This window comes from Myotis brandtii, unplaced genomic scaffold (genome assembly GCF_000412655.1).
Source record: "Myotis brandtii unplaced genomic scaffold, ASM41265v1 scaffold963, whole genome shotgun sequence".
In the NCBI taxonomy this organism is placed as follows: Eukaryota; Metazoa; Chordata; class Mammalia; order Chiroptera; family Vespertilionidae; genus Myotis; species Myotis brandtii.
The window spans coordinates 470654-476943 of NW_005371986.1; the positions used below are offsets into that span (position 1 = coordinate 470654).

Genomic DNA, 6290 nt, shown 5'->3' on the forward strand with positions numbered 1-6290 from the left:
CAGTATGAACTGGTGATTATAATAGAATCAGGGACATAGAAAGGGAATGGACTGACTATTCTTGGGGGGGGAAAGGGTGTGGGGGTGCGAGAAGAGATTGGACAATAATCATGCACCTATGGATGAGGACAGTCGGTGGGGAGTGAGGGTAGAGGGTGGGGTGGGAACTGGGTGGAGGGGAGGTATGGTGGGAAAAAAGAGGAACCAATGTAATAATCTGAACAATAAAGATTTAATAAAAAAAAACTGCCACATACTAGTATACTATTAGCAATAATAAACTGTGTCTATGTAAAAAAAACACACAAAAAAAACAGGGGATGTGTGAAGGCATAAGTGGGGGATGGTGGGGGGCAATGGGGGGATAAGGACACATGTAATACCTTAATCAATAAAGAAATTTAAAAATAAATAAGTAAATATTGTGGGCAGGACAGTCAACAAAGGAGACATGTCTGACTAATTTGAAGTTCCCTTTGGTCCCTGGAATGTGTGCAGGAAACTCATCAGACGTACTACTTCCACAGGATCTACAGCATTCTGGCCCAGGACAACTTGAGTCATCAAGTTCCTAAATCTTAGCATTAGCATATTCAAGCTTGATTGTAATATTTAGTTAGTTTTTGGACCTGACAGTGTGAACTCCAGAAATAGCTTTTACAACTGTGGATTTCCCATGAGCCACCTGACCAACTGTACCTCTATTAATTGTGGTTTGTCTGCTGATAACTTCATGTGAAAGTGGCATCAATTTGGGAACATCCAAGGTGGCAGGATTCTGGTGAGAAAGATGCAGCTGGCTCAGAGTCACCCCACTGTCGCACCCCCTGGCCATCTTGCCCAGAGAGAAGAATTTTTCACACCATATTTTCAGCATACAACTGTCTCAACACATTTAGAATATCATTAGGATCAATGATGTTCAGAGATTGTCTCTTTTTTTGGAGGAAAATGTTAAATTGCTTAGAGCTTATATCATGGGATTTTGATCTACTTATTATTCATTAGTGAATAGAAGGTAAAAACTTAAAGCCAACATACCTTTAAAAAAAGCTATTGGTTTACTAGTAGGTTTGTGTTTTCTCCCCAAGTTTCCATTAATATGCCTAATTACCACACACACACACACACACACACACACACACACACGCACTGCCTTTTCCAAGAATATGTAAGACTAGAAAATGTGAAAAATATTTCACCACAGAAAGTTAGAAATGCTGGAGAAAATGTAGCAGACATTCTGTTCAGTTCAATAAAGTGAAAGAATTTCCAAGGGCTACAAAACAAAGGAACTCAAAAACAAAGCAGTAAGAGAATGGGAAGGGGAGACTTGGGTGTAAGGGATCAATATTTGGGTCATAATAGCCACTCTCTGATGGAGACAAGACCTTGAGACTATGGAAGCAGTAAGTCAGAATTGAAATCCCCACATAGAATCAGATCTCTAAGAGCTATAAAGTGGTGGCTAGGAGATCCTAGAAAATATTGCAAAGACGGATGGCGATGCATAAGATCGTGCCACTTGTTGCCATGAGTGACTTTGAGTGGGGAAAAACATCTTGTCAGAAAGTCTGCCTTCATGTTGGTTTGATGTTTATTTTAGTTACGAGATCTGAGTACCTTCAAGCCAATAAATTGACTAATTGTAGTTTGGCAATATTCTTGTGAGGCCTAAAAGAAATAAACAGAAGCAAAATGATCTAGAGGGATTCATCTAAAACCCAGGCTACTCAGGATCTCTATGAATAAAGCTCCACTTAAAATGAACTCATTTTCCAAAATACAAAACTCAAAAGGTACAATCTTCCATGAACAGATGTCAGTAGATGAAGAAATAGTCAGATTAAATTCCTAAGAACTTGAGGTAATAGAGACATCAGCTCACATTGTCAAAAAAGATGACAAAGGAGATAAAAAATATGATCAAAATAAGAAAAAGTTTTAAACTGTACTTTAGGAAACAAATTATAGAAATGAAAAATATAATCTCTCTCTCTCTCTCTCTCTCTCTCTCTCTGCTCCATGCCAGTCTGCTCTGTTCTTCCCTGTGCTGCTCTGTTCTGCAAATGAGGACTCCAAATCCTCAAAGTTTGATTGGTTCAAAAAGGCACTGTCCTGATTGGTCAGAATGGAGCCTCTCTGACTTGTTGGTGAAGATGCTGATGGGGATATAGCTGCACAACTTTGTTTGGACAGGGAAAGCCTCAGTCCTATTGGCTGAAATACAACCCCATTGGACATTTCCATTATTCCTCAACATCAGCAATATAAATAACTTCTATATTGTAAATAACTTCTTTATAAGGGCTGACTCTGATGCAGAAAAACACAGTGTAAGCAGGCAGTTCAGTGAGAGAGGGAGGCAGCTAGTGCAGGCTTCTCCCTGAAGTGCAGTTTGCGTGAGAGGCCCCTGTATAGAAATGGTTGCTAGGCTCTGTGTTTGTTTATTTGTTTTTTGTTTGTTTGTGTTGAATTAAGGAACTGCCCTATGATTTTAAAAATGAATTCCTTATGAGAAGAAAAAAAGTTGAGTCATCTCTTTTCCTGTCCATGAATACTTGGCAGTAATTCGGTAAACCTACGAATAGCCTGCGACTGAAGGCTGAACCCAGCAATTGAAACTAATGTTAAATGACAGGTATTTTCCAGTAGTTAAGGCTATGTAATTCTATGAAGGAATGTGGTTGGGTTAGGGGTCAAGTGGGGAGTTGGAAATGCTTATTAAGGAAATAGCATGTGATAACTAAGTACAATGCCAGATGTCAGGCTCAGCTAATCTATATTTTGGCTATTTAGACACAATGGTGGTCAGCAGTGTTTAATTTACATTAAACTCTAATGCAATGATCTCTAAAGGCTGCCACGTAATATCTTAATGCTTAATAATCCTACCTAATACAGAGGGAATATGCAAATTGACCATCACAAAGATGGCGGCGCCCGTCCCTTCAGCTCCTCCGGAGCCCCACAGTTCTTTCAGCCCAGCCAGGGGGTGGGGCGGCAGGTGCACAGTGTGGCCGGACATGCCCTCAGCCCCCCAGCCGCTCAGGGTCAGCCCGAGGTGCAGGCAAGCCTCTAATGTAGGCTGCCCAGCCACCCAGGGCCACCCGAGGCTCAGGTAACCAGGGCTGGCCAAGGTTTGCACTGCTGGTAGTGGCAGCAGCAGAGGTGTGATGGGGGCATCACCTTCCCCTGATGGCCAGGTCACCTCTCGCCCCTGAGGGCTCCTGGACTGTGAGAGGGGACAGGCTGGGCTGAGGGACCCCCCTCCAGTTCATGAATTTTCATGCACTAGGCCTGTAGTCTATATATATATATAAGGGTAATATGCAAAGTGTCCCCTTGGAAATTTGACCAGGAGACCAGGAGTTTGATCACTCACTATGATATGTGCTGATCACCAGGGGGTGGCACAGAACATGGCGGTTTGATCAGCGGAGGCGGCAGCTGGGTTGCTGAGGGAGTGAGGAGAGGAGGAGGCAGGGAGGTGGAGAGGTAGGGAATCTGATCGGCCCTGATCACTGGTCAGGGCTAGAGACCCTGCCTGTGCACAAATTTCATACACTGGGCCTCTAGTTTGTATATAATAAAACAGAGTTATCAATGTATTTCAAATGATGTGATTGGATTTCAGGATTATTCTTTCTCATACATCATACTTTTTTTTTTTTTTACTACAAAAGTAATTCCTGTATAAAAATTTAAGATATATACAAATCACAAGAAAAAAACTTAACCATTGATAATCACCCAAAGAAAGCATTGATCAACTTTTTAGAATATTCAAAGTATATTTTGTTATATTATCTTTTCATTAAGCTTTTTATTTTGAGAGACTTAATAGATTCATATGTAATTCTAGGAAACAATACAGACAGACCCTGGGTACTCTTTATCCAATTTACTCCAATGGTAACATCTTGCAAAACTACAGGAAAATATCAGAGGCAAGATATTAACATTAATACAGTCAAAATATAAAACATGTCTTTCACTACAAGAATCCTACAGATTGCCCTTTTATGAAGATTGAATCTGAGAATTCCCAAGTTCCATATTGAATAGCAAAACTATAATAGAGTACCACACTATGACATGAATTTAATTCTATTGTAGATTATATTCATTCCCTTAACACTGAACATTTCCATTATTCCTCAACATCAGCAACATAAATGACTTTTATATTATAAATAACTAATCAGTCCTACCTCCACCTTTACAAAGGAGAGAAGGATCTATGATAAGCATAAAAATACTATGTGATAAAATATAAAAATAGCTAATATTTATTCAACACTTTCCATGTGCTAGACAGTTATTTATTTAAAGAGCATTACATCTTTTGTTTCTCACAATCCATAACAGCCGGGGAAGAGACAATGGGAAGGAGGGTAGCAAATTCACCTCTTGGCGTTACAATAGGATTGCATTTATACCAAGCAGGTATAAACTTATCTAAGAAGAAACTGAGGCTATAGGGCATTGGTTAATGATGTAGTAGAAATACCAGGGAACAGTGGAAAGTATGGGCAGTGGGAGAAGTTTGGTTAAGGACAAATAAGTATAAAGCATTATGGGAATAAAGGGGAGGTAGAGGGAATTGATCAGAGTACTTACTTACACTGATTGATGAAAACAGGCATGAGAATCAGGGTGGCTTTAATTTCTGTTGCCTTTTTGAGAAAGGTCAAAGGACCTAGACTGCCCAGTCTAGAGCAAAGTCAGGTTTAATGGTCATAGTCTATGAGTTCCTGGACAGAACTAGCATCAAATACTGGCTCCACCATTCACTAGATGTGTGTGGTTGGGCTACTTACAGCACCTCCCAAAGCCTCAGCGCCCAGGTTTATAACATGAGTAGAATAATAGCAGTTAGTTGAGGAATCTTGTGCAGTCAATCTCTGTAGCACTATTGAAGACTTGGAGGATTCTCATGCCTTCAGCAAATTGTGTGATCCCTCAGAGTCTCTATTTCTTGATTTTAAAGGTGGAATAGCAATGCCTTATTGGGGGGGGGGTGTTGCAACAATTCATTGAGATATTGTTTATGAAGGTGATTGGAAAAATAAGAGGTAATGCTAATATTCTTTAATGACATTGAGCCACGATTGTGTTCTGTAACTGTGTCTAAATGCACCATAAAAGGGTCCTTAAAGAAGACAGCCCCACTCTATTCTACTTTTTTCCTCTATCAGTCTGGGTTAATCTTGCACGCCAATTTAGCTTCCTTAATCCACCTGGTCCTATTAAGAGATCATTCCTGTTAGTGTCCTCACCCCAGTTTGTGGGAGAGAAATCTTGTCCAGATTTTTCCTGATGGCCACAAAAGTCAAACTCTTATTCTCTTTGGCTTGCTCTAAAAATTCATATCCAGTCATTGCTCCAATTTTATTCACCAGAGATTCTGGATGCCATAGACTGATCTTGCAAGAGTTTTTGGCTTTGGGGCTCATCTTTGAAAAATCTACCCCTGGTGTACTTTTTTCTTCTCTGGGGTCTTAGGAGGAAAAAAGTAATGAATTAGGCAGTGTAGTAAGTTGAATACTGCCTCCCAAAAAAGATGTGTCCAAGTCCGAACCTCCAGCACCTATGAGTGTAAACTTATTTTAAAATAGGGTATTTGCAGATGCAATTAAATTCAGGATCTCAGCATGGGATTATTCTGGATTTATAGTGGGCTCTAAATCTAATAACCAATGTAGGTACAGGAGAAAGGAGAGGGGGATTTGACCACGGAGACCCAGAGGAGAATGCCATATGAAGATGGAGTCAGAGTTTGCAGTGATGCCTCTACAAGTCAAGGAATGCCAAGGATACTCACCATCCCTAAAAGCTAGGAGAGAGGCCAAGCAACACATTCTTCCTCATGCTTATTACTTATTATTGCTTAAACCAGATGTTTGAGACTGAGAGGAGCAGCTGCCCCCGGACCCAGGACCCACGGCCAGTTTCCGTCCCTGGAGGTGGCAGGGCCCAGGCCTGCTCGGCTGGCCCACGGGCTCCCAGTTGACCCACTGAAGCTGATTTTTTTTTTTCTTTTTCACTTCAGGCTCAGTTTCTTCTTAGATAAGTGTATACCTTCTTGGTATAAATGCAATCCTATTGTAACGCCAAGAGGTGAATTTGCTACCCTCCTTCCCATTGTCTCTTCCCCAGCTGTTATGGATTGTGAGAAACAAAAGATGTAATTAATTGTTAAGAACAAAAGATGGTCTGATGTAAGCATCAGACCAGCAGAGCCTTTTATATCCTCCAGGTCTGGTTCGTCCGTTAGCGTGGAAAAG

General features: G+C 40.7%; 1 pseudogene; it reads right to left on the bottom strand.

The window, feature by feature from the left end:
• LOC102259993 overlaps positions 1-835 on the bottom strand; it is a 7166-nt pseudogene extending 6331 nt beyond the window's left edge.
• Between the last annotated feature and the right edge of the window lie 5455 nt (positions 836-6290).